Raw genomic sequence first — 19,124 nt, forward strand, 5'->3', positions numbered from 1 at the left:
TAACAATGGTAGAATAACAGTTATATTTTAATCACTGATTCAAATATTTTCTAGGGAGACTCCCGTTTTTATTTTTGGAGATTAGTCAACAGAACTGGCCAACAAAATTAAATTTCCACGTTTGCTATTTTTGGCAATATCAAGATTTGTATAGAAAGAAAAGCCTTGTTTTTGTCAAAAATAAGACATATTTGACCACGCATTTTAAATAAACTAAAACCTTTACAGCCCAACAAACATGGTTTAATGAACTGGTAGTTTGTGTTCTATTACTGTTCCAAAAGGCAGCATTCTCTATTCTTTAATTCCCGAGAAAATATAAAAAATACAACAATACCTCATTTCAGCCTCTTATTTCCCTTAACAAAAACGACTCAATTTCACCAGGTGACTCTAGACCATTGATTTTATGTTAATGCTGTTACGTAATCATGTGTATGATATAATTTTTGCATGTGTTGTTTGAAACACAAAGGTACAGTGTTTATGTAAGCATTGAGAAATGCCATGAAAACAATCCACATATGACGTCACGAGTCCACTCTTAAAACATACTGACTGCCCCTCGTATAATATCCATCAATCTGATCAGTACATATCCTGATTTCAGCATAAAATCAACTAGAAACGTCCATAATGATTAAAAGGGCATTTCGTGATCCACAGCCTCATCCCCCACTTTTCTCAAAAAAGTTGAGATTTTTATATCACTGGAAACCTCTGGCTACATAATGTTTATGTACAAAATATTTCTTGCAGATTAATTCGTTTAGCAAAGATATCGTGAAATTTGAATTTCGTTCTGGTGCACCAGAACGAAATTACAACGCATTGTCTATGGCGCAGTGTAATATACATAATCATGCATAACTCGCGAACGCAAAATCGGAATGAACTGACATTTTGGGAATAGGTTTTTTTCGTGGATATCTAATGAAAAATGACATAAATAGAGGATGCTAGGATCACGAAATACTCCTTTAAGTCAATTATTTCTTCATTTCAATCAGCTTTCTTTATCTGAAATTTTTATTTGCTTATTAAGGAAATGTGAGGGTCTGCCCTTTATATATGCTAGTTTCTGGATTAAATAATTCGGTAGATACCATAAAAACATTAATTTCCGTACCTTAAGGGGGTACTACACCCCTCGATAAATTTGTGTCTATTTTTGCATTTTCTTAAAAACTAATAACACAGTGGTATCAAAAGTTATGTATATTATTGGGGCAATGTATCCAATTACTACACTGGAATTCCAGTGACCCGAGACAAGCGGTTCGTTATTTATGAAAAGAAATAGGGTACCGCTAGGGTGTACCTCATTTCCTATCATATATACTGAACCGCTTGTCTTGGGTCATTGAGATTTCAGTGTAGTAATTGGATTCCTTGCCCCAATAACATACATAAATTTTGTTACCATTGTGTTATTATTTTTTGAGAAAAATGCAAAAATGGTCACAAATTTACCACAGGGGTGTAGTACCCCCTTAAACTAATCATTTATGTACCTTATCAAACCAAGGGCATATACGTTTTATTCTGTTTATGATATAATTTCGGCCCATGGGCAAAATGCCTATGACTTTTACTATTTCAATTTAACTTACTCTATTTAACATTGACGAACATGTAATTCTATGAGCTAATTCATTTGGTAGTTTGAATTGGTTACCACGCAAACAGCATGCGGATTATTAAATTATCAATTTTTCCAATCATTGCGCTGACATTTCTTATTTAGAAATTTTGTAGTTAAAATATCACGTCTTACATTATGTTGAACTATAACATGATAATAATAATAGAGACTTTTTGTGATTCCCACACGCCGTGATTGTACGTCCGTCTTTCTATTCAAAATCACTCTCCTGTGACGGAGCGAGGCTGCTGATGTAGACAATATTGAAGATTCTGCACGTACAAAATGAACGCGCAGACAATGCAGAAATGCTCAAAAGTTTTACTTTTTACTAAATATTAAAACTGTTAAGAATATTGAAAATTCGAAGTAAAGTCTAACTATTAATATGATTCATTTTGTTTGTAATAAATCATTATAATAAAGCAATAGCGAGGTGTGCAAATTTGCTTTCATTCATACGTGCGGTTCATACGCATAGAATATCCAATGAAATGTGTGTGAGATCGGCAGTATAAAAAGAGGTTGCGATATGTGTTCATATTTGAAACAAAATACAACTGTACATACGCTGGTCATTGTCATGTTATTGCACAATGAGCACTCGACAACATTAATGAAACTTTTATAAATTTATTTAATTACCTTTTTTGCTGTTGCACATCGTTACGTATCGGTTATAATTATCAGAGAAGATGTTCCCTGTGTATTGAATATAGAGAAAGCAATTATCTTCTTAAGGGGTCGGTTCATTACTGGAGGACACACGATAATTCGCCCTATAGCCTAAAGACCGGCCAGTTCCGGCCCTATGGAGAAACCAATTCTTTTGTTGTGCATTCACCCATACCATATAATAATAACAATCAGATTTTGGGATGGATGTATGCACAGTGATTTGATTATAACAGAAAAACATAATCATTATTTGCCTTTATTATGGATGAGTAACCAAATGTTGACATAACTGTAAGTTGGAAATCCACCACAATAGAATAGCTCCTGGCATTTATTTATCTTAACTCCTCAACACTGTACACTGACCTTAGTCAATGGACTAAATCTACAGAACTTAGCCATATCAAATCATGGCCAACTCTTTGAGCTGTGTGAAGGATCAAGAATATCTTCTAAGTTATTGTTGCGCCAACTATCGAGCGACCACCGAGTAATGAACGACGTATTCACGCATTTTCTGTGGGACCTGAGAGCACATCAAACGTATCGAATTGCATTTTCAATACAATGAATGTCCTTCTAATATCAAATAATTTTTATTTTTTGAAACTCGAAGTAAATTGAATAAATCTAATGATATGTACTTAAAAGCTGGGATGAAAAGTCATCCAAAATGGGAAAATTATATAGCGAATTAAAAAAAAATCAAAATTATTTGATATCAGAAGACATTCCTCATATTCAGAATGCAGTTTGATATGTCTGATGTGCTCTCATATTCGGCAAAAAATACTGTCCAAACGTTGCTAACAGAGCCCTTAATGAAACTTAATTATTTTTTTTAATTAACTTTTTTTTACTATTGCACATGGTATCGTTATTATTAGAAGACGTTCTCTGTTTATTGAATATAGAGAAAGCAATTATCTTCTAAAAGACTCCGATTAAACATTGCAATAATATTTAATAAGCATATCGTGTTATTCCAGTGTTTAAATAACTTCTTCGTGGAACACTCCGCTGTGTCTGACAGTAATCTGAACATTTTGCCAAACCTTAGCAGCATTCTGCTCCACCGTATCGGCACTATTCATCAGCTATTATATTTACAAATATAACTGTCTTGAAGACCAGGGCATTTCGTGTTATTCCAGGGTTTAAACCGGGGGGGGGGGGCGTATGTAGGACTGTATGTAGGGCTGTTAAGACCCCCTTTTTCAGCATCGCTGTCACCCAAAGACCCCATATTTGTTTTACGAACACATGCTCTGTCACCCGAAGACCTCTTATTTTTCCATTTGATCTGTCACCCAAAGACCCTTACAAGTTCAATTTGAAAAGCATCTTTCATTTATCACTGATTTTTTTACTTATTTTGAAAAAACAAAACAAAGAAATTTGAAGCCATTTAGAACTAGAAATTCGATTTTCGAGGTTTCTGTGGCGCTGTTTCGGTTTTCACCCAACGATTCTATTTAAAAAAGGTCATGTTCTCACCCAATGACCCCATATTTTTTACATTTTGCTCTCACCGAATGCCCAAAATCATGCTCTCACCCATTGACCCCATATTTTTTTACATTTTGCTCTCACCGAATGCCCCTTAGTGCGAAAGTGCCAGCCCTACACCTATATCCATTTCAAATTGAAGTGTCCCCAGGGGGTTTAAATAACTTCTTCGTGGAACACTCCGCTGTGTCTGACAGTGATGTGAACATTTTGCCAAATTCAGCAGCATTATTCCGCCCCAACGTATCAGCACTATTCATCCGCTATTATAATTTACAAATAAAACTTTCTTGTGGACATCATGCATTACTATATTCCTATGGATACAAAATTTGCACAACATGATTTTTTTGTAAAGTAACAATTATGATAATTGTTATATAGTGTGTGATGATACCAAAATACTGACCAGATCGAAATACACTACACAATTATTTTTAGAAGCTTAATGACCGAAACTTTCTGTTTTAATATCTACGGGGCGGGTGTTCTCCTCTTAGGTATACGCGGGCGAAGTTACGTAATAAATCGGATTAACTACCATAGCAATAGGTGAAAACAATTTTGAATATACCGCGCCGCACTACAAGCAGGTTGCACTCATCACCTGTGTATGTCTATAATCATAGATTGAATACAATACCGGTCTTTTCAAAGATACTTATCTTACAGGTGCAAGTGATCAACATGATATGGTTCAATGCAGAGGTACCGCGTAACGTATCAGTGCTGCGCTGTATATTCAAAAACTGTTTTCACCTATTGCTATGGTAGTTAATCCGATTATTACGTAACTTCGCCAGCGTATAGCCACCACTATTAATTAACATCGCACATAGTTGTTATTCTTGATAACAATATTGTTATTGTCATTATGTAATATTAGCCCGGTTAGCTCAGTCGGTAGAGCATCAGACTTTTTTTCTGAGGGCCAAGGGTTCGAGTCCCTTACCGGGCGCAAGTTTTTGTCATTCATTAAAAGCTTTCCACTTTTCTGAGTGTATGTATTGCAATTGGAATCTTGACTTTTTTTTTGAATGCAAGAGCTATTTTGCATATATATCTGTTTGAAATGTCATTAGTTTTGTACAATTAAATTAATATATTATCATGATTATTATTATGCAAAGCTACTATCAGTTAACTTTTAGTAACAATTTAAAGGTCATATACAGGGTGAGTCAAAAAAAGTGCAACAGAGAAAAGAATCCATTTTTATTTAAGAACCGATTTGAACCTTTTAGGTTTTAAAACATTTTATGAATGATATATCCATTAGTGATCTTGTGTGAAAAAACCAAGGAATTAGCATTTACCGTTTTGTTTTTATGACACATTTTATAGCTATACCCAATTTTAATGTTTGTCCAAGAAAGCATCTATGTTAGATTTGGAACAACTGCTATTTTCTTAACCTCATTGGCATTAAAATAAAATGGAGCACCCAAATTGTTATTGTCCTTGGTCTTGTTTAAGGAAAAGAAACATTATTTGTTGTTATTTTCATTTTACCTTTACTTTACAGATGTTTATTCTCTATCAAAAACATACACATTTGTACGCGGATTTTTTCAAATGTCGAAATGAAATGCGCGCAAATTGAAGTGGGGTGAATTATAAAATATCCAGTAAGTTGGACACATTGGGATTTAAAAAACTGGAATTGGAGTCGAGTGAGGTATGAAGGACTTAAAGTAATGTTAGAAAGTTTGTTTAAACAGAAACAAAAATTAAAATAACGCAAAAATCAACCTTATTTAAGTTAAAGTCAGTTTCAGAGCTGGTGCCTTTATCGTGCATTGTGTGCTCTCATTCAAAACACATGGTACATCGTGGACAAATGATGAAATTGGGTATCGTAGCAAAAGGACTCATAAAAATTAAACGGTAGATGTGATTGACTTCATTTTTTCACAACAGGTGACTTTTGAGTGTGGCATTTATAAAAACTTTCAATAATTGGAAAGTTCAACGTGGTTCTTACATAAATATCGATTCTTTGCTCTATTGCACTTTTTTTGACTCACCCTGTATGTGACCCGGCAGCACAAACGAGCCGTAAATTCCCTAAATTGTATTCTGAGTTACGGTCTAAAATGTGTACGAAGGTCGTATTCATCGGTCACTTAAGCTGGCGCGACATCTGTCTTATTTTGATAGTCACAACACCAATCAATAATCCTATTATTGAAGTGGATAATAAGCTTCTACCTTAGATGGCTATAGAACTTTTAATAGCTCTGGTCTTTGTTTGCTTTTGCTAAATCCTCAAGTGGTGGGTTACCAGGCATTGTATTTTGTATAGGTATGCATAACCAACAATTAACAATGAGAGAACCTTCTTAAACCTCGTTGACTTGGGGATGATTTGAAATGACCGCCAATTATGATTGTTTGATATTTATTGCCAGCAATGTGGAAAAAGAGACACGTAGAAACCTTAAAAGCTATAATTTTGTTGAAGGGGCAAAGTTTAACAAACCATAACCCCGCTTCTGGATATCGTTTGAAGTCAAATGATATACCATTTTAAGTTTATGATGTTTATTTTTAAACACGAAACAAATCAAAATTGACCGGGGGAGGAATTTACGGCTCATTCGCCGTGGACGGTCACATATATTGCTCGGACAACATCATATCATTGGCAAGCTAATATTATGAAGACAGTGAGAATGACTCCTTTTTTGAAAAAATAAGACGTTTAAAATTGATATTCCGCAAAAACCAACTTAAGCGGTGAGTTCCTTCGAACGAGACTGATTTGACCTAGAAAAAAGTTGACGTCATGAAATGAGATGTGTCTGCTTTGAGAAAAGGGATTGTAAACGCTCTCAATGGTTTTTAAACATATGGATAAAATCAGCCTCTTTTTTGTATATATTAGTAAATTGTGATATTACTATTCATATGAATATCAAGTTTTTGAGAAATATTTGGACTAAACAACAACAAATATTTTAGACCAATTTTACCGTGCAATTTTAGAATTTGAGCGTGATGTATATCGATATTGTATTTATTATGCAAATAAACAATTTCAATGGCCTTTTGTTCGAACCTTCCCGATTTCTCGTGGAACAAGGTCGCATATTATACACATGACTGAATGTCATACCCAGGGCTCATGTGTATAACGATTAAGCTTCATTTACTGTGACGGCACCAGTCTCCTGCCATGGAAAGCAATTTTGCTTTAAGCGGGTGAAGGACCTTAAATTGGTGTACGAGGCAGAATTTACAAACTCAATTTCTCTTTTTTCAGGAGAAATACGAATAAAAAAATTGCAACGAGTGTCAACTTGTAAATGTAATAATTATTATCTTTGAATGGAGATAAACTTGTTTTGCAATAGATCTGTCCTTTAACTAGTTATACATAACATGCTAAATATATAATTACAAGTATTGCAGCTTATAGTTTAGCTTTAGGTGTACAGATCATTTGTCCTCATTGGTAGGCTTCCAATCCTGTGCATGTGTGAGTTACATAACACGTGAATTTTGGTCAATCTGGGCAACTATCTCCTTACATATGCTAGGTTTTACTTGACAAGGGGAATAGCAACATTAATATGGATACTCCACAGTACACGCTAGAGGTAAGGGCTTTCCTTGTTGCAGTGTACTATCGCACCCAGAGTCCAGCAGAAGTGCTTCTGAGATTCCGTCAGCAGTACCCAAATGCACGTCCCCCTTCACGTGGCGCTATTTACAAAAATGTTGCGAAGTATCAGATAACTAGAACGAGTCGTAATCTGAACAGAGAACATTGTGGTCGCCCCCGGACTGGAAGATCTGCTGCTAATATCCTAGCAATCCGTAACACTCTGCAGGCGGGGCAAGCAGGAGGTCCAATTAGCTGCCGTCGAAATGGACTTGGAATACCATCTGCAACCTTTAACAGAATAACTCGTTTATGACTTGCGATTTCATCCCTATCAGACGATAAGGAGACATCAACTTTAGCAAGCAGATCACCAACGTCGCACTGTATCCTGTCAGTGGCTTCTTGCCCCTCCTCTACGTTTCCTGGAAGATTTCATCATTGGCAATGAAGCAGAGTTTACATTAAATATTTTCATTTGTCTTTCGCAGACATTGATGAACTTCAAAGACGCATAATTGCACAAGTTGACATTCTCAGGCAGGACAGACCTCTCATTAGGCGTGGTGTGAACGCCATGTTGAGAAGAGCCGAAATCTGCATACAGAAGAATTGTGGGCATGTGGAAGACTAAGACTAAAACTACCAATAACTGTAAACAGTAGTGAGACTTATTTGTGATTTGTATGTTGTTATGATTTTAATTGACTTCGCGCAACTGCTTTTTGTACGGATCACAAAAGTAGCCACCAAATCCTTATTATTGGTCACACGCCAGTGATTTTTAGCTATAGAAAGACAAGATATTGATTAAGTTATCAACTAGAGAATTTTGACCAATGACTTCATACTTTTTAATCTATCGGCAATTTTCAAACTGTATACTTAATTTTGATACACCCTGTATAACGTCACCCACAGTTGTTATTCTTGATATAAATATTGTTATTGTAATTATTTGATATGAGCCCGGTTAGCTCAGTCGGTAGAGCATCAGACTTTTAATCTGAGGGCCAAGGGTTCGAGTCCCTTACCGGGCGCAAATTTTTGTCATTCATTAAAAGCTTTCCACTTTTCTATAAAAACGCGGAGTGTATGTATTGCAATTGGATTTTTGCCTTTTTTTTTTTTTTAATGCAAGAGCTATTTTGTATATATATTTGTTTCAAATGTCATTAATTTTGTACAATTAAAATTATATTATTATTATTATTATTATTATTATTATTATGCAAAGCTACTGTGGCGGGACCGGAGACTGGTAGGGCTACTGGTTTAGTTTTATCACCACCACGGGTTCGTTGGTGTGGCAGAACACACCGTGTGGACTTTGACACAAACCTTATAGAGATAACAACACGTTTCACACATGTATTTTTTCTATTTCAATTGGTAGCTTTATTTACTCCCTTTTCTTCCTCACAACAAACTCTTCACAATTAATAATATCGCAATATAATACTAGACTGTGTGCCTACAGAATACCCCCGAGAATGCCAATAAATAACGATCAATCCAATAATCACAACGGAATACCGAATAGAATACCGAAACCTCTGTGGAAATAAAGCACAGAGAAAAATATGAATAGTAACTTGCAAAAAATGACAAAACATGATAAATTTTAAATAAACATGACTAACTGAGACTTCTGTACCAGCTGCACAACAATACATGGCAATTTTGCAGGCCTATACTAATTCAATATCGTTTTGAGTTTATTGTGACAAACACAAACTCCGCTCGCTTGCACAGTTTTGATATCGAATTCATAGTAGGCCTATGTTCACATCCAGGGATCATCATTCTTTCAAATTAACCACATAGGTAAATAAATCAACACACACAGATCCCGTCGCTTATATCAACCCATGATATACACTTGTCATCATCAATTAATAATCACACAGTTTTCTATAATCATTTAATATTATCAAGCTCAGATCTGCACACAGATAGATCACCTGACATGTTTTCTTCCAATATATACTCTCATCAGTATCAATTAATCATCACACACAGTTTTTCTATTACGATTATTATCAAGTTCAGGCCCATCACACAGATCACCTGACAAGTTTTCTTCCAATTGTTATGTAACGCATCACACAGCAAGAAATCGTTACCAATCACACAGCTTTTATCATTATTAACACTGACCATGGAAGAAGAGCATTGCCACTTTAAAAAATAGAAGTCTCAGTATCATGTTTTAAGCATGTACATGTAATCAAGAAAAGCACAAAAACACATAATAACATACACTTACCAATACCAATCATCCATAATAAATAAACACAAGTCCTAGATACTAGGCGGCAAGTACTGAGTGTTTGGAATAAACACACTAATCTTTGGCAGGAATGAATACTGAGGCAGTTTGTTGTAATATAAAAGTATAAAAGATATGTCCAGAATACAAAAAAATAGTTTCTATAAAAAGGCATAATTTGGCATGTGAAAGCACACATTTCTGAGCTGCAAGAATATCTGCTTGGTCAACAAGATCAATAAGTTTTTGTCATAAATCAAACAATTTATGATGTCAAAAAATCCTATCCAAACTTGACCAGCATTTCACTTTGGTTCAAATAAATTAACAAAAAAAATACTACTGCTTTTGTTTATCAAATGGAACGCCTCATGTATGAATACAAAAAAATATCAAATATGGAAATAAATATAAACTATGTTCTATTAACAACTCTGACAGACCTTGCAAAACCTGAGTTTAAAATGTCCCATGAATACAAATGCAAAGCCTCTAAAAAGTGTGTTTGTGAATCACAAAAGTTGCATGAACACACAAGTTTTCTAGACATTTAAATATGATAAAACATTGTTTACAAAATATCTTAGCATGAGCAGAGTTCCCAATCATCCCAAAAAATTATTAATGAAGAAACAAATCCAATGAAAGACAGCCCAATTTCACATGATCACCTCCCTATTAATTTAACAGCAAAAGTCATTCATTCCCTCCCGTGCATAACCAATGCTAAATATCCCGAACAAATTTATAATTGAACTCCATTCATACTAAGATACTAGACCTGAAGAATAAAATCTCAAAAACCACTTCGAATTATAAAACACCAAAGCATGGTACATGTAAGTTTCATCTGAAAGGCACAATATTTTAAAGTCTAAATATGGGATGAAATCAACTAAGTAAAATCACAAAGGCCGAAAAGTATTTTGTTACCAAATTTTTCATTTCATCATCAAAAATCCACAAGTTGTTTTTATAAAAACACACTTTGAGATAAATAGAACTCCAGCTGTGCAAACAATACAATGTATGCTTTTGGCAATTAGGCTGAAGAACAAAGGAATTGACATGCATGACTCATGGCCTATGTCAACACACACAGATCTGTTGCGTCACAGCAAAACTTTCATCACACAGCAAAATACAAGAAAAAGTATAACTTAAACACGCTTGATTTCAGCCAAATTAATTCGTATAAGTGCTGGAATTGCACCAAACTTCTCTGAAACTATCATATTTTGGCATGGTAGCCATGAATTTTAATGGCAAAATGAAAAAGAAGCAATTTTAGAAGTTTTAAATCATCATCTCAATGGCAATGAAATTGTGCACTAAGACCATACATTGAAACTACTGCACTCATGCTCTTAGGCAAAAGTTTTATAACATGGCCTAATTTTGGAGATCTATAATATTATAATACAAAATTTAAAAGACTTACCAGTATTGTCCAAGGCACAACACAAAATATAAAATCTTCTAGCACATAGCTGCAAGTTCAACACACAGTTTAAGTTATCCACAAAGTTCTTCACACAGTTCAAAAAATCTTAATTATTTCTTCTCACACAGAGCCACACAGTATCAAATGATAACTTTCTGCCCACACAGAGCTCACACAGAATGACTTCTTGGACTGTGCACTGAGTTTTTAACAGGGCCTAATTTGCATAATTGGGGGCAGTATAATTGGGGTGTTTCTAATAATTGGTAGACAGTGGTTTTTATTTTATGCATTAAAGAGATACCTTTCAATATCCCATTACACTACTTACTACCAGTTAACTTTTAGTAGCATAGTGTACATTACAACAGGCTAAGTCATAATAATTATGTAGGGCTTACACGCATTTCAGCTTATAGTGACGTTAGTACATCATCATGCATTTCAATTATTGTATTCCTATGGATACAGCATTTCCTGTAAAAATGGGTAATGAATTCATCCCACTATTCTAAATTAATAATTAATAATTATGATATTCATAGTGTGATGATCATTGGTTTGAGAAAAGGGATTGTAAACGCTCTCAATGCACAGAGCGCATACTGTTGTTGTCCTCAGAAAAACATACTGCAGTTACTGTCCGTTTTCCTATACACAATACACAGTGCTCTTTCCCATTGACGCGTGACCTCTACAAATAGCCTACGTTAAAAGTATGGGGATATGCCTAGTTAACGTCGCTGTGTGAAAAATAACCGGCCAATATTAAAAGTACTCTTCTAAAGTTCTAGAAAATATAGTTTTGTAACATGTCCTAAATTTTTAGCTAATTTAGATGTTTGGAAATATGCGTACTTTGGTGTTTTAGTTAATGTTATAGGTAATAGTACATTGCCTAGTTAACGTCGCTGTGTGAAAAATAACCGGCCAATATTAAAAGTACTCTTCTAAAATTCTAGACAATATAGTTTTGTAACATGTCCTAATTTTTTAGCTAATTTAGATGTTTGGAAATATGCGTACTTTGGTGTTTTAGGAAGGATATGTAAACGACAGATAACACCAAAAATATGAAGAAATTATTTCCAAACCGTGTTAAGTCTGCAAACCACCATGTTTCTCATTTTCAAGAACGCTGGTTAACAATAAGCACGTATTGTCTCATTTCGTAAACAAAGACCACACACAATTGTTCTCTAGCGCTCGCTTTATAATCGTTCACCCAACTGAAAGTATAATCCCAGCGCATTGCTCCATTGTACGTGTAAAGCAGACACATATGTTGTGTGTATTTAACCAGAGAAGATATGATTTAATCAGTTGAGCTGTTTTCAATGAGTGTTATCTTGGTTTAATAGCTTTTAATGGGGTTTAAGTCCTGCAAAGGTCGAGTTGAATTCTACTGTAGACATGACTGCATCATGAAAGTCTAATCAAGTGTTACAAATTTAATGGTTTTTAAACATATGGATAAAATCAGTCGCTTCTTTTGTATTAGTAAATTGTGATATTACTATTCATATGTATATCAAGTTTTTGAGAAATATTTGGACTATACAACCCAATAAAAATTATTTTAGACCAATTTTACCGTGCAATTTTAGAATTTGAGCGTGATGTATATCGATATTGTATTTATTATGCAAATAAACAATTTCAATGGCCTTTTGTTCGAACCTTCCCGATTTCTCGTGGAATAAGGTCGCATATTATACACATGACTGAATGTCAAAAGAGCTCATATCCAGGACTCATGTGTTATAACGCATAGATAAACCTCATTCAAAACAGCTCAACTATGTTAAATCAGGGATGTGTCTCATATACCTGGTTAAATCCATAAAGAGCGTGTTTATAGTGAGACAATCTTTCCGTTATTTAGCTAAACTACCGCGTAGTCTAGATTTGCAATGGTTAGTAAAACATAAACAAATATAGACTGCGTGGCAGTCCAGCTAAATACCGCATAATCTGGCTCACTATAAACACGCTCAATCATAATGTTTCTGATTTCCTGTGCGATATCGCAATGTGCTGTGATGAAATAGGTATTATAATTTCAGTTGAATGCTCCATTAGGCTGAGTTCACATAGAAGTATACGGTATACGGTATTCGCTATACGAAATACGCTCATTCGATCAGGCTGAGTTCATATAGGAGTATACTATGTGAACTCAGCCTGATCGGATGAGCGTATTTCGTATAGCGAACAGCGAGTATGTCAGTTTACCCATTTTCTTCGTTTTATCAAATGCTTGTAACTTTACTTCTTGAGGTCACATTGCATTCAATGAGGTGTCATAATGTGCAGAATTAGATAGTGCATCTATTAAAAAACGAATTTACCCACATATGGTTTAGGTTTTTAAAATTTGGACGGTATACGCTGCACTAAAATCGAACACGCGCGATTCCCACTATACTATACTAAACGCAGGTATACGGCCTTTTCGAATAGCTCTTATGTGACCCGGTAATATGAAATTACCTTGCTCGATTTAAGCTATACGCGTCCACCTGCAAAACGTGCATCGTATACCCGAATAGTATACTTCTATGCGATCGTAGCCTTATGTGACCCGGTACTATGAAATTGCCTTGCTCGATTTAAGCTATACGCGTGAAAAATTATGCACCGTATACCCGAATAGTATACTTCTATGTGAACGCAGCCTTACAAAGCAAACGCACATTTACAATACTGAGCGTGGCCTTTGTTTCCGAAATGAGAACAAAAGTCTGTATATTGTTATCCAGCCATGTTGATGGTACAACTCATGTCAAACTTGTCACATGTATTGTGATCGTATCACACAAGTAAATGAGAAACAAGTCGCTTTAGACTTAAGGGATGTGGCTATAGGAATAAAGACCAAACAAACATATTCTTGTTTATGCCGTAATATTGTAGTCTTTCAACCCATTCACAACTTCAGCTGTGCAACTTACAAAAATTCCCGCTGAAAAGTGGTTCTTTTAATTTTAGAAAATAAATGAAAAATCGCTCTGGACTTTTAATACTGATTATACTGTAGACGATCACAGACTATTTAGTTCTGATCATACTATAGACTATTGTGACGTCATTGCCAGACAGTTTGTCTGTATTATGGTTATTGTTCCTTGTCTGGAAATATGTTCGGGCTTTATGTTATGTTCAGGGGCCGTGTTTTTAAAACTCCCGCCTCATCACAATAAGGCATAGGACAGTGAGTTCGCATTGAGTTCAGTCAAGCATATTTCAGACCAATCCCTTTTCGCCTCATTTGAAGAGCGTTTTTCCAGAACTCACTCAGTCCACTTGACCACATTTTGAGAAAATCAAGTTTGTTTGTTTATTTTTAATTGTAGTTGTAATTGGTTTGAATTAATGAGTGACTAAAGTTAAAGACCAATAGCTAAAACGCTTAGACATAAAAACAGAAATCAATAAGTATTTTTTTGCAAAACAAATGGTAGCCGAAAGTGAACAATTTTTCCAGAGATCACTCAGTCCATGGACTTAACGGTTTGGAAAAAGCTTTTCCATTTTTTAGCTCCTGCCCTATCGGGCAGTCAGAACTCCATATTTGGGAGGGCTCGACAAAAATCTTCCCAAAATCGCATTTTAATCATTTTTAGATGACCATAGAGGGAAAGAATTGTTATTTCCTAATTCGCAAGCTCAATCGGAAATAAATCATTTCCAATTGCGCCTACTTCTCTAGGATCTATCAACCTGCAAAACAAACACACAATGATACAGTTTATCTTAGCAGGGGAATATTGTTCGTCAGCCGCGAACTACGGACGGACATCGAAACGGTCAGACCCGCCTATAACGGGTGTAACTTCGTAAGAAGCTAGAAGACCTACTGATAGGTCTGCGATTCATAAAGAATAGTATAACAAGACCTATATGCTAGGTCCAATTATCCTTCACTATGCTCTGCTCAAGAAATCGTTTCTTCATTGAAGGCCTTAAACCATATAACGCCTGTCAACATAGATAATATTTCTATGCAGAAAGCAGAAAACATTTACGTCACATGTGTTTATTATAACATAAACTTAAACATTGTTAAACAAATCAATCTATGCCATGCGAATAAGAATAACAATTCTTTAGCCCTAAGGAACCAAAGTCCTAACGATCAGAGGATTCGAATTATCTGAATTCTGAGCATCAAACATCTCCCATCTACCCAAATTACTGGACGGACTGTGACACGGATCAGACACAACCCAAGCTATCACAATTATCATCAAGCATGTCCCATAGGGCCTAGGCCATACGCCATTGGACATGTTGCACAAATCCAAAAAGAGATAACTGAACACAAGTTTTAATAAGCCTACGGAAAATTAGACGTCCGTAGTCCTCGGTGCTGGCAACAATCAATGCCTTGATCACACCACGCTGTACACAATTCATGCGTACCGCTGAATTGACCATTACGTAATCCTCGATACGCAGGCCTCCAAAGGAAATGTATAAAGTTTTTTTACAGCTTCTATGGTGAAAATTGATCAAACCGATCACACGATGGTGCTCGAGTCAGCTGTTGAGCACAATTTGCCATTAAAATTACACGTCCGACTGTTATGAAATTTTGGAAGACTCTCTTCGGAAAAACAGCTCGACAACAGCTTTCCCGTGACATTTTTTACTTCAAATTGTAGTATGTTAAGGGGGTACTACACCCATTGCATTTTTTTTGCATTTTTTTGCATTTTGTGAAGAAATGAGAACAAGAAATTGGACAAATGGTATGCAAAATGAAGGGGCAAATCTTCTCGTTCAATTGGTGGCATCAGTACCAATGACGCGTACATGCTTCTAATGGTATAAGCCAAAAAGTGGTACATCACTGATGTTTTAAATTCACTTCATTTTGGAAAGCTTACTATCAACGGATTTTGTTAAAATTTTGGATATGTGTTGCTAACACATTAGGGAAATAATGTTGATATGTAAAATGGGAATAAGTGGTCCCTGATTTCTTTTATGACTTCATGAACTTGGTGCTCCACAACTATCAAAAAACGAACCGGTTAAAATGCTTCTATTTTCAATGTTGAGCTATATTTTGTATTTTGAACTTGCGACACTATTTCACTGAAACTTAATTAAGCCATAGGTAACAGGTTATCACAACCACACTACAGCAATGTTGAAAAAGATTGTATTTTTTGTCACCTATACCACCATATTAGGTAGTTTTCCGTAAGCTTCATTTTTGTGATTTTGGTAACTATTTTATATTTATTTGCCCAATCCATCTCAACTAGGCAATCTTAATTGTACTCACCATTTACAACCCAAGGTATTTTAGTATATCCACCTCACACATTTCCATTATATATCCAGTAACAGACAAAATATCAAAATTGATGCCTCATTATGACATGTATGATATCACAGACTATCACATGTATTCAGAATTGATGCCTGAATTTGACCTGAACCAATTGACCTATAACCTGACCTTTGATGACCTTATAGCCTTTTTTAATATCTTTTCCTAACAACACATTATGGAAGATACATACATGGTGTAGTATTAAATTGTCTATGTGGAAGAGATTAGGCCTATTTAATTTATTCAGTGTTATAATCAGTGAGTACATTTCTATAGATAGTATAACAAAGGATTTAATGTATTCTATTCATGTATTCTACTTGGACATGTTCAATAGAATAAATTATGGTTTGTTATGAAACACACATCTCAGTTACTAGGTTACAGTAAACAAAAAAAATATATAGGGCTAAAATGATTTTCTAAAATGGTTTAAAATCACTTTGTAGGTAGAGATATTTTATAAGTTTAGGACATGAGATGATGAACATATTTATGTAGTTCATAAATTTGCAAGAAAAAAAAGAAGAGGGGTACTGATGAAAATCAGGGTATTATTCCCCCTTAAGGATGAACATTATAATTCACATGTGAGCCTCTATGGCTATTATTGGGTGAAGGGTTTTTCCTCCAGCCTACTAACTAGTCTTATTGCTAATACCTACAGTACAGTGAGTGAGCTAAAGGTCAATCATCAATTGGAGCGCTGTGTGTGCAATGAATAGGAAAAACGGACAGTAACTGCATAATGTCCAACGCAGCTCAGCTCGGTATGTCATGGGGGTTACAGTAAGTACAGCAGCGTCTCTACCATGATGAAACATCTTGGCTGGACATTACTCCAGGAACGCCGCCTTCAGAGTAGGCTGCACATGATATACAAAATCAGTAACAACCTGGTCGACATCCCCTGGAAGCACTACATGTCTCAACTTGCATCATCCATCAGAGGCCATAGTTCCAGATTCTTCCTTCCACGTACCCACTCTTCAGCGTATGCCAGCTCGTTCTTCCCTCGCACCATCCAGGAGTGGAACCGCTTACCAGTAGACCCAGCTGCATACCCATCCCTCAACTGCTTCAAGACTGCTCTGAGGGATGTCCGTCTGAAGTACCTCATCACCAGCCTTTTTACTCGCACCTGTATATAGTGCACCTGTCGTCAATTTTCCTGTTGTCTTATGCGTCGCATTCCCACACACGTTGTGCGTTTATTCTCAGCCATTTGAGAGCAGCACAGTATTGAAAGGAAGGAAGGAAGAAAAGCTACTACCACCAGTTAGCTTAGTAGCAATAGTTATACATAACAGGCTAAATCATATCATAGGGCTTTGCAACTTATAGTGAAAGTTAGCATCATCTTGCATTTCAACTGTACCATAGTATTCTAATGGATACAGAATTTACACCAGCATTTCCTGTAAAAGGGGGTAATGAAGTCATCACAATGTTCTAAATTAATAATTAATATGATATTCATAGTGAGATGATCATTGGTAATAATGAAATACCAAAATACTGACAAAAAAGCAAAAAAAAAGCAACTGCACGATTCTTCTGAAAACTCTGTTATAATCATCTACATGGTCTTCTTCTCTTTTATCCAACCGCCACTATTAATCAATAGACATCACACATAGTTGATATCCCTGATATTATTATTGTTATTGCCATTAACTGTAAATGAGCCCGGTTAGCTCAGTCGGTAGAGCATCAGACTTTTAATCTGAGGGCCAAGGGTTCGAGTCCCTTACCGGGCGCATATTTTTACGCACTTAATTATGTTCAACTTTTGATGACATCACGATAAACCCATTGTCTAAAATGCTTGCCATAAAATACATTTTTTTACAAATCTCTGCCAGACATTGTAAACTACTAACAAAAACGTTACCAACGTAAAAGTCTGGTAAATTATATTACCGGTAATAAGTGACTTATGTCCGACCGTGTGAACACGCCTTTTGTCAGTTAAAGTGTTTTGGTTTGTTGATTATTGTTCCATGGGTGGTAAAAAATCAGATTCGGAGGGGTGTACAATTGACACCCCTTTGCGTTTCGAGCTATCCAAAGTCAAAGTTTATTCAGTGGTCAAAATTAAAAACTTGTCCAAACATCATTATATTGTCCAATTTTGTTCGAACATACACGAAATTATTGCTTTGGTCATAAGGATTCAGAAAATAATATAGTTTTACATAGTTATCTACGCCTTATCGTTGTGGAGCTATGAGCAAAAAGGTCGAAGGTTAAATAAAAAACTCCATAGTGGTTAAAATAGAAAAAGGCCTCAATTTTGATCTCAAATTTGGTCTAAAATTGTTGGTACTATTCTCTCAATCTAATAAAGAATAGTTTGAATCACCTAGAATGACTCGTTGCTTTACAATCATCCCCCAATGTTGACGCCTGTATGTGGATTTCTGACCAAATTAACCTCATATTTGGAGCCCCCAAAGTGGAAATTTTTGCGAGTTTATTCCACTTTTGCACCATATTTCATTAGTTTAGCAATTTAGCAATTGTTATTGCTCGCTTTGTGCGCATTTGTACCATCAACTTATTTTATCGCCAAAAGGTGCTGGATTCACTATACCTAAATAATTTTTTCCAACCACATCC

General features: G+C 35.4%; 3 non-coding genes across 3 annotated transcripts; all 3 read left to right on the forward strand.

Annotated features, from left to right (window-relative positions):
• Positions 1–4,717: 4,717 nt before the first annotated feature.
• On the forward strand, positions 4,718–4,790 carry Trnak-uuu (transfer RNA lysine (anticodon UUU)). The gene has a single exon. It is a non-coding gene; the product is annotated as a tRNA-Lys (tRNA).
• Positions 4,791–8,406: 3,616 nt separating this feature from the next.
• Positions 8,407–8,479, forward strand: Trnak-uuu (transfer RNA lysine (anticodon UUU)). Its single transcript has one exon. It is a non-coding gene; the product is annotated as a tRNA-Lys (tRNA).
• A 9,710-nt stretch (positions 8,480–18,189) lies between these two features.
• On the forward strand, positions 18,190–18,262 carry Trnak-uuu (transfer RNA lysine (anticodon UUU)). The gene has a single exon. It is a non-coding gene; the product is annotated as a tRNA-Lys (tRNA).
• Positions 18,263–19,124: the final 862 nt, after the last annotated feature.

This window comes from Amphiura filiformis, chromosome 4, assembly GCF_039555335.1.
Source record: "Amphiura filiformis chromosome 4, Afil_fr2py, whole genome shotgun sequence".
In the NCBI taxonomy this organism is placed as follows: Eukaryota; Metazoa; Echinodermata; class Ophiuroidea; order Amphilepidida; family Amphiuridae; genus Amphiura; species Amphiura filiformis.